Source organism: Arachis duranensis, chromosome 10 (genome assembly GCF_000817695.3).
Source record: "Arachis duranensis cultivar V14167 chromosome 10, aradu.V14167.gnm2.J7QH, whole genome shotgun sequence".
Classification (NCBI taxonomy): Eukaryota; Viridiplantae; Streptophyta; class Magnoliopsida; order Fabales; family Fabaceae; genus Arachis; species Arachis duranensis.
The window spans coordinates 28,080,736-28,097,877 of record NC_029781.3 but is presented as its reverse complement, the minus strand read 5'-3'; positions in this window follow the sequence as shown (position 1 = coordinate 28,097,877).

Genomic DNA, 17,142 nt, shown 5'->3' with positions numbered 1-17,142 from the left:
CATGAGTAAGTAATTGATGCATAAATTCACTTCCGGGGCCCACTTGGTATATGTTTGGGCTGAGCTTGATCTATCCACGAGCTGAGGCTTTTATTGGAGTTGAACGCCAAGTTATGACGTGTTTTGGGCGTTCAACTCCGGGTCGTGACGTGTTTCTGGCGTTTAACTCCAGACAGCAGCATGTACTTGGCGTTGAGCGCCACTTTACGTCGTCAATTCCCGAATAAAGTATGGACTATTATATATTGCTGGAAAACTCTGGATGTCTACTTTCCAACGCCGTTGAGAGCGCACCATTTGGAGTTCTGTAGCTCCAGAAAATCCATTTCGAGTGCAGGGAGGTCAGATTCCAACAGTATCAGCAGTCCTTTTGTCAGCCTTTTTCAGAGTTTTGCTCAAGTCCCTCAATTTCAGCTAGAAATTATCTGAAATCATAGAAAAACACACAAACTCATAGTAAAGTCCAGAAATGTGAATTTAACATAAAAACTAATGAAAACATCCCTAAAAGTAGCTTAAACTTACTAAAAACTACCTAAAAACAATGCCAAAAAGCGTATAAATTATCCGCTCATCAGTATGAGAATGTGTGTTGAGTCTCTGCTTGTCCCCTAGCTCTAGTCTGTGTTTCTGGGCCAAAAACTGGGTCCAAACTCGGCCCAAAATCGCCCTCAGTGTTTTCTGCATTTTCTGCAGGTCGCGCATGTCACGCGTACGCGTCAGTCACGCGTACACGTTGATGGTCATCTTCGCGTGTCACGCGTACGCGTCAGGTACGCGCACGCGTTGCTGTGAAAATCTCCAGATCATGCGCACGCGTGAGCCATGTGTGCGGGTCGATGCTCGCTGGTTGTCTCCTTTATTTCTTGTGTTCCTTCCATTTTTGCAAGCTTCTTTTCTATCTTCTAAGCTATTCCTGCCCTGTAAAGCCTGAAAACACTGAACACACAGATCACGGCATCGAATGGTATGAAAGGACATTAAAATACACAATTTAAAGGCTTAGGAAGCAAGTTTTAAATCTCAGAAGAAAATCTGGGAAGGAATTGTAGAATCATGCAAACAGTATGAATAAGTGTGCAAAGACTTGATAAAAACCGCTCAAATTAGCACAAGATAAACCATAAAATAGTGGTTTATCAACAGGCATTCATCATATGCATCTATGTGATATTGTTCGGGTGTGCATATTGTACTTGGTTTGCCTTTGTGATTAATTGTGGTTAACTGCTCATTGTTCTACTTGAAGTAATTGTTTGTCTGTGCTTAAACTTTCTTACATTTGTTTGCGTACTGGGATTTTGTTGGACCGTGGTGACTGGTTATTGTTTGGATTGATTGGGCCTAGGGCCGTGGTTGATCATGAGGTGGGCCGAAGGCCATGTCTGTTTGATGTTTCTGGTTTAAAAAAATATGAAAAACTAATATGGTTCAAACTTTTGAATTTTTAAGAAATGAACAGTTTCCTCTTTCAGAAAAGATTCTAGATTTTTTTAGTAAACCTTTATTTTTGAAAAGATGCATAAGGCGGTTATTAATCACTGTAAAGATTTTATCTCGCGTGTCCTGTTATAGTAATTCTGCAACCCTGTAGTGAGAATCCTTTCGAGGATGATGTTCTCGCTCCCCTACAGGTCTTTTCTTTTTCAGGTTACGGACGATGAAGTTCGGAAGAGCTTATTTCTTTTTTGTTAAACGATATTTCTGTATTATTTTAGTATTTATGTTTCCCTTGCCTTTAACTTTGAAAGTTTTGTAAGAGGGATAGGATTTTGATATAAGATGCTTGTATATTAATATGTATGTATATAATATCGGCGTATCAGAGTGGCACAGCCGAAAATGTGATATTTTGATAGTTAAGGTGTTACATTTATCCAACCAATGTGGATATTTATGGAGGAATTGGGTGGAAGTTTGTTGGAGATACGGCGAATTTGCTTCAAATGAAAAAAAAATTATATTCTAAAAATTAAAGTTCGGATAATTTATTTCGAAAAATAAAGGTTTTTTATTTTATAATAGAAAAAAATCCAAAGCTTAATTCTAATTTAGAAATATTAGAGTGTTATAAGATAAATTTAAAAAAAAATGTTAAATAAAATATTTTTAGATGACACAAATTAGGTCATATCAATTTGGTCTTCAATCATGAGAATGGCTCTGGATTTAGAGGAAGACTTTATATGAAATTTATGAATTATGAACACCGATATGGATATAAAATATGATACTATATCGATTATATAAACACAAATTTTAATTTTTTGTAAGTTATGGAGACACAATATATATTATAAAATATTTTTTAGATAAATTGTATCAATATTTTAACTAATAATGTCTATTATTTTAATTATATAAAATACTTGAAATAATTTTGTTTTGATGAATAATGATATATGCTATTTTTAAACTCATTTGAAGAGTGTAAATTAAGATAAAGTTGGACATATTGACTGATAAATTCCAATTTTGTGATTTATCTTGTGCTTAATTTAGGAGATTTTATCACTTATTCTCACATTTATTCAATGAAATAGCATGATTTTATAATTCTCCCTTGATTTGTGTTTAAGTGTAAAAACATGCTTTTAGACCTTAAAATTGGTAATTTTAATTCACCTTTGATTCCACTAGATACCTTGATGTGTTTGTTAGTGAATTCAGGTTGAAAAGGGTTAGGAATGAATCAAAGGAGTGAAGAAAAGCATGCAAAGTAGAGAAATCATGGAAAAACAAGGATTTAGAGTGCATTCATTGACGCGTACGCGCAACAGACGTGCACACGTAGATGGTAAAATGTCAAGCGATGCGTACGTGTGACCCATGCATACGCGTCACTGCTCGCACGTGACTTCATTAAAGTGAAAACGTTGGGGGCAATTTCTGAGCTTCCCAGGCCCAATTCCAATGGATTCCAGAGACTATTTCATGCAGAATTGAAGATTGGACAAGGGGAAACACTTAGTGTAGTTATGATGAACCTTTAGTTAGTTTTCTAGAGAGAGAAGTTCCCTCTTCTCTCTAGAATTAGGTTAGGGTTCTTAGGATTAATTTCTCTTAGATCTAGCTTTTAATTCTTGATTTGATTTAGTTTTCTTTACCATTTCTTGTTCCTACATCTTTGATCTCTTAGCTTTATTTATTATTTCCTTTATTTTGTTATTCTCATGTTCATGCACTCTTGTTCCCTTTTCATTTTCCTTTAATGCAATTTATATTTCATGTTTCTTATTGTTTAGTTGTCTTGTTATTATTGTTTTCTTGCAATTGGTAGTCTTGTTATTATTGTTTTCTTGCAATTGGTAGTTGTAGATTTCTATTTCTTGCAATTTTATCTTGCTTTCTTTTTATGCCTTCCAAGTGTTGATAAAATGTTTGGTTGGATTTTAGTCTAGATTTTTATACGGCTTGGAATGGTAACTTAGGTGAACTTGAGTTGCTAATGTCCAAGTGATTGATGATTGGTATCCATTGACTCTAGCTTTCACTAATTCAATTAGTGAGTGGCTAGGACTTATGGATTGGGATTGATAAAGCTCATTTGACTTTCTTCCACTTGTTAGAGGGTGACTTAATGGGATTGATCCTTGTAATTATCATATTGTAGTTAGTAACAAGGATAAAGATCCTTAACCATCAACCATTGCCAAGACCTCTTTATCATTTAAGTTTCCATTTACTTTCTTGCAATTTATATTTCTTGTCCCTTATCCAAAAATCCTAAAATATACCTTGCCATAACTAATAATTAAGCACACTTTTCTGCAATTCCTTGAGAGACAACCCAAAGTTTAAATATTTCGATTTATTTTTATTGGGGTTTGTATTTGTGACAAACAAATTTTTAATTGAGAAATTATTTGTTAGTTTAGAACTATACTTGCAACGAGATTTCAATTGAAAAATTCTATACCGATAAATAATTTTCTGTTTATTATTAACACATGATAATATTTAAATATATCCATATCTAAAAAATTATTTTTTAATTTTTTGATATAAAAAATACACATGTCAAAAAAATATTGTATCTAAAATGTATTTGATATATAAATACGACTACTGAGTAAAAGTGTGTACTTTATAGTATGAAACAGATCTAAATAAGATAAATTAGGTCATATCAGTTTGCTTTTTAATAATGGGAATTACTATGTGGATTTAGGGAAAATTCATGAGATATAGCTAAGTAACACAAATGACGTTATCTCAGTTTGGCTTTTAATATTGGTCATGACTATCTGGATCTAGAAAAAGATCTCAAATAAAATACGTCTTTTACCATTAATTTATTATTATTATTATTATTTGGAGTTAGATGTACAATAAATTGATAGCTGACTCATGACTTAATAATAATAATAATAATAGTAACAGAGTCAACTTTTTTACTAACATCTGTTAATTTTTTTTAAATTATTTTATTTATATTAAATTTTAAACTTTACTCTAAATTCTTAATCTTAAATTTTAAATTATAAATTTTAAAATTTAAATTTTAAAATTTAAAAAAATAAAAATTTTAAAATAAAAAACTAATATTAACTAATTAAAATAAAAGTTTATCTATTTTGTGTCTTAAAGACACATATTAAATTTACAAATTAAACATTTTTTTATTAAAAATATAAAAATTTAAATTTTTAATGTATTTATTTTATATTCATTAAATAAAAATATTTAAAAATTTTTATTAATAATAAACTTATCATGGACCTGAAGACACATGTTAGATAAATTCTTAAAATAATTAGTTCTTTATACTCTCTCAAATAATAATTATGATAATTATTATAACCTTAGGTAGTTGCACATAGAGTTCGACAGCAACAAAGTGGTGCTTATTATGGTGAAGGACCAAAGCAATAACTACCTCATAACTCTGTTACTTTCTCCAACATAGCTCGTGTATCATATGCCAGCCATAAGTCATAATAACAAACACAGCTACCACGGCAACAAGGAAACATATCTCACAATTAAAAATATAAGTCACCACTTGCTATACACTAGGAACTTTTGACATTTACATGTATGATTTTATAGGGACCTCCCCTAATATATCATTGGATGATGGGGTCTTCCCTCTTCAATGTGATTTTGATAGTTTCTTTCATAATATTGGTCCTAACATCTATAGTCTTTGGGAAAAGAAAATATATATTGTTTCTTTTAATGTCCTAAGCTTTAATGTCACAGTTTTTGTTGGCAAATAATGTCTTAGCTTTTCCTGTTTTAAATTTTTAGAAAGAATCTAACTAGAAATCATTTTTTGGTAGCTAATTGAAGTCAAATTCTTTTGAAAATTCTTTTTTAACTTTATATTTGCTATTTTTCTTCTCCCTTCTTTCTTTTTTCTTTTTTTTTATTTCCTTTCAATATCACTTTTAATATCATCATGATTTCATCCTTTATTACCGTTAGTCGTTTATCATTGCTCTCAACTATCTTAAATTTTAAAGTCTAAATCTTAAATTTAAACTTTAAAAACGATAAACGTATTTTTTTGTGAATTAAAAAGGATGCAAGTTAAGGGGAAAAAATTGACAATAAAAAAAGTTGCCAAATATTGACTAATCCAAAATTGGCTCCCTATGTATTTTCTTTTAGACATAATTATATGAATCTACTCAGTTATATAACTAATCAATATTGACAACAATATACGATGAACTATTACATTCTTTTGCTGCCCTCAATTTTAAATGCCTATGTGTATATTTAAAATATTAGTATGATGATCCTTAAAAAAAATGAAAAAGTTTGTACTTTTTTGTTGTTAATTAGTTAAATTAAAACCATTTTTTCCGTGAAAAGAAACGGAACTGAAATACACATGTTTTGAAGAAAAAAACATATCAAGCCCAAAAGTTTATAAGAATTAAAAAATATATGGGAATAATGTTGTGATCCATCAAGATGATCCAAAAAATATAGATTTTTAGTATAATTTTAGAGAACACTATTTCTATTTATAATTTAGAATGATGAGAAATATATTTATGAACAAATAAAAATAATTTTATATTTAAAAAAGATAAATAAACTATAATTTCTGCTCATAAAATTTTAAAATATTGACAAATTATTTATCCATAAATAAAAATATTTTTATCATACAAAAATCATATTTAGATAAGTTTTTGTGTGTCTTTACTGTTAGATGTACATTGATTATATCTTCTTTTTTTTTTTTTGTTTTGTCCAAGTTAAGCAAAAGCCAACTAACTAACTAAGGTAAGTTAACAGTTAGTAATCTCTAACTAACCAGCTTCACTATAATTAGCATATGGTATAATAACGACCTATATCAACTAACAGTTTATCAAATGAATTAAAATTTCATAATAAATATTAGACAACTTTATCCTTTATTAATATAACATCATATTTAAATAATAAATATATTTATTTATTAAATTATATAAAATAATTAAAATACATAAAAAATATTATTATTAATTAAAAAATTAAATGGTTTTTCATAGTTGATTCTAACGACAAACCAACAACAAAAAATAAACATGAATTATTAAGAACTAATTTGTTGAGTGGTCTAATAACATAGCAAGTAAAAAAAAGTAGTTATTAACGGTAAATTATAGCAACTAATTCATGTTATTAAAATGGAACAAAATTATATCATTTTTTACTAGTGTTATAATTGACACAATTTCAGTTGAAATGCTTAGACGTACTGATAAACGTTTGGTGTCATTAATCTAAGTTAAACACATAAAATTTATACGTGTGGATAATTTTTTTAGATCTTTATAGTAAGAATCTGATTCCTCTAAAATTATTCACTTACTTTTAAAAAAAAGTAGCGTAATCTGAACATTTGATAATATAAATGGTTATAATCATATTAAATGAATAAATAATAAATAATTAAAAATGTTATAAATATATTTATTGTTGATGCCCTAATAAGACGTTGGACTTTTGGCTAAGAGTTGGGCCTTTAGCTAAGAATTGGACCCTTGACTATAAATAACTCTTTTCGTATTCTCTAATATATACAATTAATAATAGAATTACCTATCATTATCCCACTCTATTCTCTCTCCTCCTTCTCTCAAACCCTAATCTTTATTTTTATGATACGTTATCAGCATAAATTCTATTATACAACTAAGTAATTATTTTTTCCTTACTACTCACTTTATTTTCTTAAATGTCATTGTCAATTTTTTTTTTTGTTTTAAATTCATATAAATTCATATATGCATATCATGGAATATCATATAAGTAACGCCATTTTTTTCCTTTCTTCATTTTTGTACGCTATTTTTTTCTTTCTTTCTTTGATAGTTTTTTATTTTTTTCTTTAGTTTGTTATATTATTATTCTTATTTGATTTATTTATATTATTTATTTTTATATAAATATAACATTTTATTTAATATAAATATTATTTTTTAAAGTGAATGATAATTAATCATATACAAAATTATTTTTTGAAGTGAATAATAATTAATTATAAACATAATCATTTCTCGAAGTGATTGATAACCATAATTATTCCTTTAAGTGAAGATATAGCACCCGTAGTACTAGTATCACAATTTTATTTACATTCTCAGCAATGAATGTATAACTTTAATAGTTTATTTAAATTATTTTTACTATCTTAAAAGGAATAATATATTTTATCAATTTCCTGAAGCAAATTTATTTATTTATTTATTTGTTTATATTTAACATTTTACTTATCTTCCTTTCTTTTTATATGTATTATTAATATTATTATTCTTAATTATTTACTTGTTTTTATTTATAAAGCTATCATGTCAAATTTGTAAAAGTTTGAATTTGTCGCTCTTAATTTAACCGATAAAAATTATTTAGAATGGGCGCTTGATGCTGAAATCCACTTGGTCTCCAAAAAGTTTGAAAATACCATAAAGAAAAAGGTACAATCGTCAAGTGAAGATAAGGTTAAAGCACTAATTTTTCTGCGTCATCATCTCCATGAGGGGTTGAAACTAAAATACTTGACTGTTAAAGATACACAACAACTATGGACAAATTTGAAAGAGAGATATGAATACCAAAAGACTGTATTATTATTGCTTAAATCTCATTATGAATGGATACACTTAAGGTTGCAAAATTTTAAAACAGTCTGTGAATGCAATTCTACACTTTTCAAAATAAGTTCTCAATTAAAATTGTGTGGCAAAAATGTCATAGATGAGGACTTAATGGAAAAAACTTATTCCACATTCCACGCTTTCAACGTGATGTTGCAACAACAGTACCATGAAAAGGATTTCAAAAGGTATTCTGATATAATAGGTTGTCTCCTATTGGAAGAATAAAATAATAAATTATTAATGAAGAACCATGAAGTCCGTCTTACTGGCTCAACCGCTTTTCTTGAAGTGAATATGGCATTTTGTGAACATAAAAGAAATCACGATCAAAATATTGGTCGAAACCGTGGCCGTGGACGTGGATGTCGGTGTAGGCGTGGCAAATGGAACAATAGGGTTTCTACCGGTAACACCCTACCACACAGGGCTTTACGCTTAAGCCGTAAAATAGAGGTGGTGTAGTATTACAACCTCTAAAATAAATATACATAATAATAATAATAATGAAAAATAGATAGTATATTAGGAGTCTTGAAAAACGGTAAAACAAAATTTCAAAATAAAAAGTGCAATGCACAGAAATATGGATTACTTACGTGCGAAGAAATCTAAAGTTAAGCATTTCCATATTTCCTTTGTTCCTCCATTTCCGGTAAGTTTACAAAAATAGACAACCAGAAAAATGCAAGCATAGGTAGGAAAAAGAGATAGTGCAAGTAGCAAATACAACAGTTAACATAATATATTCAATTAGGCATTTCTAAATAATGCACAGCAAACAACGCAAACAATATGCACATGATGTATGCCTGTCCTATGGCTGATGAGGCTCATCTGTAGGTTATCAAGCCAACCCGACAAGTCCGGCTGCTAAACCATGGACTGTCCCTTGACGCACATCCCCAAGAGTCTATACATAGCTTTTTCTCAAATATATAAATTTCTCAGTGGAGGTCAACATCCCGGGAAATTTATAAGTGCCCGGTCACACTTAAGTCGTAGGGTCAATAGAGTATCAAGTCTCAACCTGGTACACGTGGTGGCAAGCCACGGTACTTTACCCAGAGAAACTTGTATCTCAGATCAATTGAGTGTATAAGCCAAATAATATTCATAATCATTGTAATCTTTGCATAATCATATCATATAACCATGGTACCATATACACTCCAAATATACACATTTCCATATTTAATTCGTCACTTTTCCACTTTACTTCATCCCCAAGTTACCTTAATTTCCTAACTCCATCTTTCTACTAGAGTTACTACTATGATTTGGGGCTAAAAGAATGAAAATAGAGGTTTAGAAGTTTAAAATTTGACTTAAAAACACAAAATCTATTTTTGCTGAAACAGGGGCTACGCGTACGCGTGGGCCACGCGTACGCGTGGAGGTGCATTTACTGAGAGATCATGAGTACGCGTGGGCCACGCGTACGTGTGGGCGTGCGAAAATCCTTACTCGCGTACAGAAGCACCTTCCTCACGTACGAGAGGATCCCAACCCGAAAGGGTTGGTCGCTCACGTGCAGGTGGTCGCGTACGCAACCCCTTAAAAATCAGTGTTCGCGTATGCAAACACACTGCTCGTGTATGCAAGCAGCCAAACCCGAAGAGTTTGGTCGCGTTGCATATAGTGCTCGCGTATGCAAGCTATGCAGAATCAGTAAAATGCTGAAAAATGCAGGATTTTCAATTTTGCCCTCCGAACTTCCGATGCGCATAATATTTTTGTTTTAAAACATTTTTCATCCGTTCTTTGAACGGTGTAAACTTCACAGATCCAATTTTTATATGAAACAAGCTTGAAACCTTTTGGGGATTCGGAAGCCAAGTTATGGCTCGCCGAAATTTGGCCAAAAATTGATTTTACACAAAAGGCTTCAAACCTCAATTTTCTTGGAACCTAAACTCATATCCATAATTTTACACCTAGATTCAACACAATATTATATCATAGCATATCAACACAACACTACATTCTTCACATCACACCACCTTATACCATACTTCATAATTACACAATTTCAAACCTCAATTCCTCATTTTGCATCAACAATATTATCAATAACTCACTCAATCCACATATAATCATATTATCACATCATCCATCACCAATTCATCAATTAACATACTATCATCAGTATAAGTAGCAACCATCCAATATACACTCAATTCATATCATCATATTTATCACAGGTGCTAAGCATTGAACATTTTCTTATATTCCAACCTATCCTATGGTCATCTAGCCTAATTTTTCACAGAACATTATATATTTAATACGTGAAACTTAAACCATACCTTGGCTGATTTCCACGTATTACCCAAAGTAACCCACTAATGCACCGAATGCAGCTCCAAGAGGTCCAAAATCACTAAGGCAACATCACCCAACCTCTACCAAGTTCCAAAGCTCACAATTCAAGCTCCAATATATATATATATACCAATTCAAGGAATTAGCTAGAGTTCTAGTATCCTCACCTTACCTAAGCGTCATATAAGTAAGAGTGAATGTTTTCCTCAAGTTAATCGGGTTCTATAACATTAAGGAAGCAAAACCTCACCACCACTTTAATACATTTCGAAAATAGAAAAAGGATAGAGAGACTTGGGTGATAGAGTGGCTTACCTATAAAATTGTTTCGATAGATTCATAGAGCTCAACGCGGTGGTCGCGTGGCTACAAATGGTGCGACGATCGGAGCTCGGAGCAAGAAGTTGTGGTGGTTTGAATTTTTGATCAAGGGTTTGGAATTCCTTCCTCCTCCTCCTTGTGTGTTTCAGCATGACTTGCTGAATGGAGGAAGAAGGGAGATATCCTTTTAAGTCACTTAGGCTGAAGGGTTGGGCCTAGGGCCCATTTTGGACCCAGTTCGACCAATTCGGCAAAATTCTTTGAAATTAGCGTCAAAATTTTTGTTTTAATTTGCTATATCCTACTTTAATATAAAATTCACATTTCAAATTTTCTTTATTAAAATTTCATTTTTTTGATTAATAATTTGCTAATTCTACGTGGTTTATATCCTACCCACCTAATTAAGAATTTTCTCTCAAAATTCAGATTCAATTACCTGAAAAGAGGCGTGGATAGTCCTTCTGCATATCCGATTCGACCTCCGAAGTATGCTCTTCAATACCAGCCCGACTCCAAGCCACGTTCACCAATGATACTTCTTTTCCGCGCAAACATTTGATGCTGGTGTCATCGATCCTAACTGGGATTATTGGAAGCGTCAGATCCTCTCTCACTTGAACTGATTCTGGCTCCAGAACATGACTTGCATCAAGAGTATACTTTCGAAGCTGCGACACGTGGAATACGTCGTACAGGTTCAAAAGATGTGGTGGTAAAGCAATTCTATAAGCCACCGGCCCAATCCTCTTCAAGATTTTGAATGGTCTGATGTAACGGGGATTCAGTTTCTTTGCTTCAATTGCTATTCCCACTCCTGTCGTTGGAGTAACCTTTAGAAACACATGCTCTCCTTCTTCAATTTCTAAAGGCTTTCGCCTTTGATAAGCATAACTCTTCTGATGGCTCTTAGCTACAAGATTTGGCTACGGATCTTCTTTATTTGTTCTGTGGTCTCAGCTATCATCTCAGGCCCTAATAAGCTCCTTTCTCCAGCTTCATACCAGCATAGTGGAAACTGATATTTTTTTCCATACAGAGCCTCATACGGAGCCATTCCGATGCATGCATGGTAACTATTGTTATAAGCAAACTCCACTAGTGGCATATATCGATCCCAGCTTGCCGACTGGTCCAAAACATAAGTCCTAAGCATATACTCCAAAGTTTGGATTGTTCTCTCTGACTGACCATCTGTTTGAGAGCGATATGCAGTACTCTTGTTGTTAGATCTGGACAATCCTGTGGAGTTTCAACTGGGTTGAGTTCTGAAGTTATTTCAATCCAAGATAGATTGCATGTCATTGTGAGAAAAATATCTGGCTTGCACTCTTTAAAAACAATAGCCATCCCATAATCATATCACTGGGTCATGTCTCAACGACTACCAATGAACGACAATGGTAATATTGTTGTTTTCTTTCCAACATTTTTTAAAGACAAATATAGAGAGAAATATTGTTAGTTTCAATAATTATTTTGGGGTAATTCTTAATGATTTACGAAGTAGCCATTAGATCCAACAATATTTACCTGCATTGGTTTTTCCTGTGTGCAAGGCATCTTGTAAGCCTTGGTGTAATTCAGCCCATAATTTCTTTTGTCTATTTCGAACCCACCTTAATTTTTTTGTTTCAATTTTTACATAGTTATCTACAACATACTATTGTAGAAGTTGCCCTGCTTGCAAAACAGTGGAATGATCATCAGGGCGAATCTACAAATTTTTAAGATTTTAGAAAAAAAGTTAGATACATTGAACAATTTTTTCGCAGAATTTTCAGAAGTCTATACTGCATAGAAAATGGGAATTTGTACCTGGAGCATATAGCTATTATATGTCCGGCATGATACTTTTCTCCCACTTTGCCTTCGAGTATTGATATCCCATCCATGAGTTCCAAAAGAAAAAAGAAGAGGATATTGTAGTGGATCGTAATAGCCAACGAATTCCTGAATTCTTCATAGGCTACCAGCATGAGTTTGCACCTTAATATCTCGTCCATGAATCATTGTTTCAATGTCATCACCAACAATTATAGCTGCTTTCTGTGACGCAGTTGGAAAACTATATTGTGGCTGATTAGCAAGTTGCTCTCTAATGACCAAACTACATTTATGTACATCTGACCGTTGTGCAAGCTAGCGAAACACATGGAGAAAAGGATTATACCGGTGTAGCAATTATCGTAACTTGAGAACCAATGTTTCATGTAGTTGTGTGTTCTCCAGCATCCTATTCTACAACTCGTGCTCAGTATCATATATGTACAGTTGCAAAAAATGTGATCGCATGCCCTGATCCAGATAAAATCCCCCTATACTTTGATATATTGAACCTTGAATACGAAATATATATATACCACGGCCTGTTATAGCAAGTTGTTCCTCTATGTGCACACCACACAAAGTGAAGGAAAATACATGATTGTATCCACGAATATATTTTCTAAAATGATTTCCTTCTACAGAGGGGTCCAGGAAGATTTGAAGCAATTCCTGAGGAGCATTTATTCGAGGAAGAGAGACTTTTCTCCCATTACAGCACATCTCGAATGTTTCATGATAAAATAGACGTGAGCTACAGTAATGACATGTCCTTGAGATTGGTAGCGGAGTTCGAAGTATTGTTGCATTCTTTTGAAAATTTTGAGCACAATTGTGGGATGCTCGAACATTTTGTCTAATTTATGTATTCGTATTAAATTTATATATATATTGGTTACATTTATAATGGAAAACAAAAAATGATAAATTTTATAACAACTTAAAAAAATAGTACTTTGTTGATTATAAAAATAAAGAATGACTTTCATTATAGTGATCATAAAAAAAAGATAAGTAACTATTAAATATTTAAATGATATTTGAAAATATTTTGTTTTAACTTTGTGACACTATATAATATTGTGATATTGTTTGACTTTATTTTTTTCAAACTTTGTTATCCAAAAGTATTCAACAACCTTAATTATAAAATATTTTATTTTATTCTTTATAAAGATTTTTTTATTCGTTAAATAAATTCTTTTATTCTTTTAATTATAAGAAAATATTATTTATTGCGAATTAAAATAATTTTATTCTTTTTATAATATTTTTTTAAAATTTTTTATTCAAAACTATTATAACCAAGTTAAAACCACATACGATCTATAACAACATTATATTATTTTAAATATTTATTATTTTATTATTTCATTATATGTTTTTATTTATATGTTAATATTGTGTATGTTATGAACTATTTTTTATATGAAATAGTCAATACAATATATTTTGAGTATGAAATACATAAAAAATTTGTTAAGAATGCTATCTTTATATATCTTTTTTGGTATAAAATTCTCAGTTGCATCTATTGTTTTATAGCATTTTTTAGTTAATTATCTTATATAAGTTATGACAATTTTGGGTTCTTGAATTTTTTAGTTTGTATGTTTTGTTTCATATTTTTAAATGTTTAGGTATTACTGATCGAAGTAATACAATGCATGACGATAATATTGGTTCATATTTATTTGTTCTATTACTTCTAATAATTTTAATTTTGTATCCTTTTGCCTAAATTTATCATTTTAATTTTTACTATATATTTTATTACCTAAAATATATTTTATTTAATTATTTTATTTGTCATTTTTGTGTGAATTATACTAAAATGATTCAACAAAATATAAACTATTTTGAATCAATTATATTTTCGTTTTCATTAAAGTTTACATATTTTTCATTTTAATTGGTAAATAAATATTTTAAGTATCATTTTAGTTTTTATAAAAAAATTTGTATATAGATTTTAAATTTTTTTGTTAGGTACTGTTATTATTTTTTATATTGGTTACTTGTAATGATTTTAAATAAATAAATTTTTTAAAATTAATTATACTCACACTTAATGTCTACTGTGAATACATTAATATGTTAACATATAAGGATAAAATAATAATTTTTTTAAAATTCATTTATCTATTAAAAATGCATCACATTATTAAACTTAAAAAAAATAGAATACTGATCAGTTATATTATCTTCACGTCTACTGCTTTAATCAGATCTATTTCCATAAATTTCTGGTGGTATTTAAAAAAAGACATTAAAAATTTATTTTGTATTAATATGAAAAAAATTAGTGATAAGAGTATACTAAGAATACATACTATCTTAGCAGAATGATATAATAATATTTAAATAATAAGAATTTTTAAATATTTTTGTATTAAAATTTTTTTTATCATAATTTAGTGCATTAAAAGAATGTGCAATATTTTGTATTTGAACAATTATAAGTAATTATAAAATTGTTGTGTACGAAAATAAATTATTTAAATATTTTATAAAAAGTAATTAATTCTACTTTATATTCTGCTTACATGATATTATAATTTTTAATTAATTTTTTTGGAATATTTAAATTATTATCATTACAAAGACAATATTTTGAAAAATAAATTATTATATTTATTTTGTATGACTAACATTTAAATTACATATATATTATAGGTACTAATATATTATTAAAAATATAAAATGGTAGTATGTTAATAATAATTTAAATGCTAATTAGTTATAGTTTAAATGGTATTTAAAAAAGATATCATTTAAAAAATGATTCAAGTATAACCGTTTAAATTTATTAAGTGAAAAAATTATTATTTATAATTTATAATATTATATATATTTATTAAAAGTATTTGAACTCTTTTGTATATTAAACAAAAAATTAAAAAGAATTATAGAATATTAAAAAATATAAAATTTAAAATTTTAGAATATTTTTTGGACTACTATTATTATCAGTGACGGACCCAAAAAATTTATATTGAGGGGGCAAAAATAATACACATTACTATCAAAAGATATATTAATTTAAATTTAAAAATATAAAAATGCACATTAATTATTCGAATACAAAAAAAACCAAAAATTACATTAGCCGCAAACTTTTTTCGCTTCAATTCTAAGAACTTCTTTTTATTAGAAGAGACTAATGGAGTGACTTCAGATTTTAGTGGTAGCTTTCTTTTGAAGTATTTTTCATTGTTATTTTTAAAAATAAAAAATATATATTTTAAATTAGTAAATTGATCAATTTACTTTAAAAATTTATATGCAACATAATTGCATATAATAGAATAGAACGAAAGATAAACAAATAAATAGTAAGGATCACTAAATTAAAAATAAAATAAAATATATAAATTCATGAAGAGAATAAAAAAATAGATTAATACCTAAACTATAATTGTTTGAATTAAAATTTGCAATTGAAAATATTAAAAAGAGAAACAATGAAATTAAAAAATAAATAGAGTCATAGAGAGCTATATAAAATAAAATAGAGAATTTAAAATTTACCTTTAGATGAAGAAAAAATGACCATTAGATAAGGAATAGAAAAGAAGGTTGAAAATATGAAACTAAGAAGAGGATTTAAAAGAATAAATGAGTGACGACTGGAATTTAAGAGTAGCAGAAGACTAAATTTAATTAGGTTAATTAATAGTTAAAATGATAGAAAGATAAAATAGGTTTGGGCCTTCTAACAATTGAACTTTATTTATTTGTAGTGAGATCATTTAAAATTTAAAATAGGAACATATTTTATATATATATATATAAAAAATTTTGTTAAAAAATATGAAATGAGAGTGGGAGCAAATGCCCCTTACTACTATGCATGGGTCCGTGTCTGATTATTATGAGTCTGAATAATACAAATTATATTATTGGAACGAAAATAGTATATTTTAAATTCTCTACAGATTTAATAATTATTTTTATGGTGTATAATTATACTTTAGAGATAAATAATTCATAAATATAAAAATTACATTAAAACGGTAACATAATAATTATATTAAAAATAATAAATTAATCAGTTTAAATGTATATGATGAAAGAATTGCCATTTTTAATATATAACATTGTAGAAGAAAAACACAAAAAAATACTAGAATTATCAACTAAATTTTTTTTTGTTATACAGGAAAAAATTTAATAACAAATATATTATTAAACATATATCTAATATAATTTTCTTATAATGATACAGAATAAATTTATATTATAATATTATATTTAAAAAATTATTAAATTACCCAATTATTGACATTATAAATATTTAAAGTACATTAAGATAATATAATAATATCTATAACAATATTATTTAGGACATCAATAAAAAATTTATTAAATCAAAATTTTAAAAAATAAATTATTATTAATTAAATAAATATACAAAATTTTTACCGATATTATTACTATTTAGTCTGTTACTTAGATCAGCTTTATTAAAAATATCTAAATAATTAAAAAATTTATTATTAGCATAAAAATAATGTATATCGAGAACTTAAGAGTAGATTTAGTAGATAGATTATAGATAAATAAT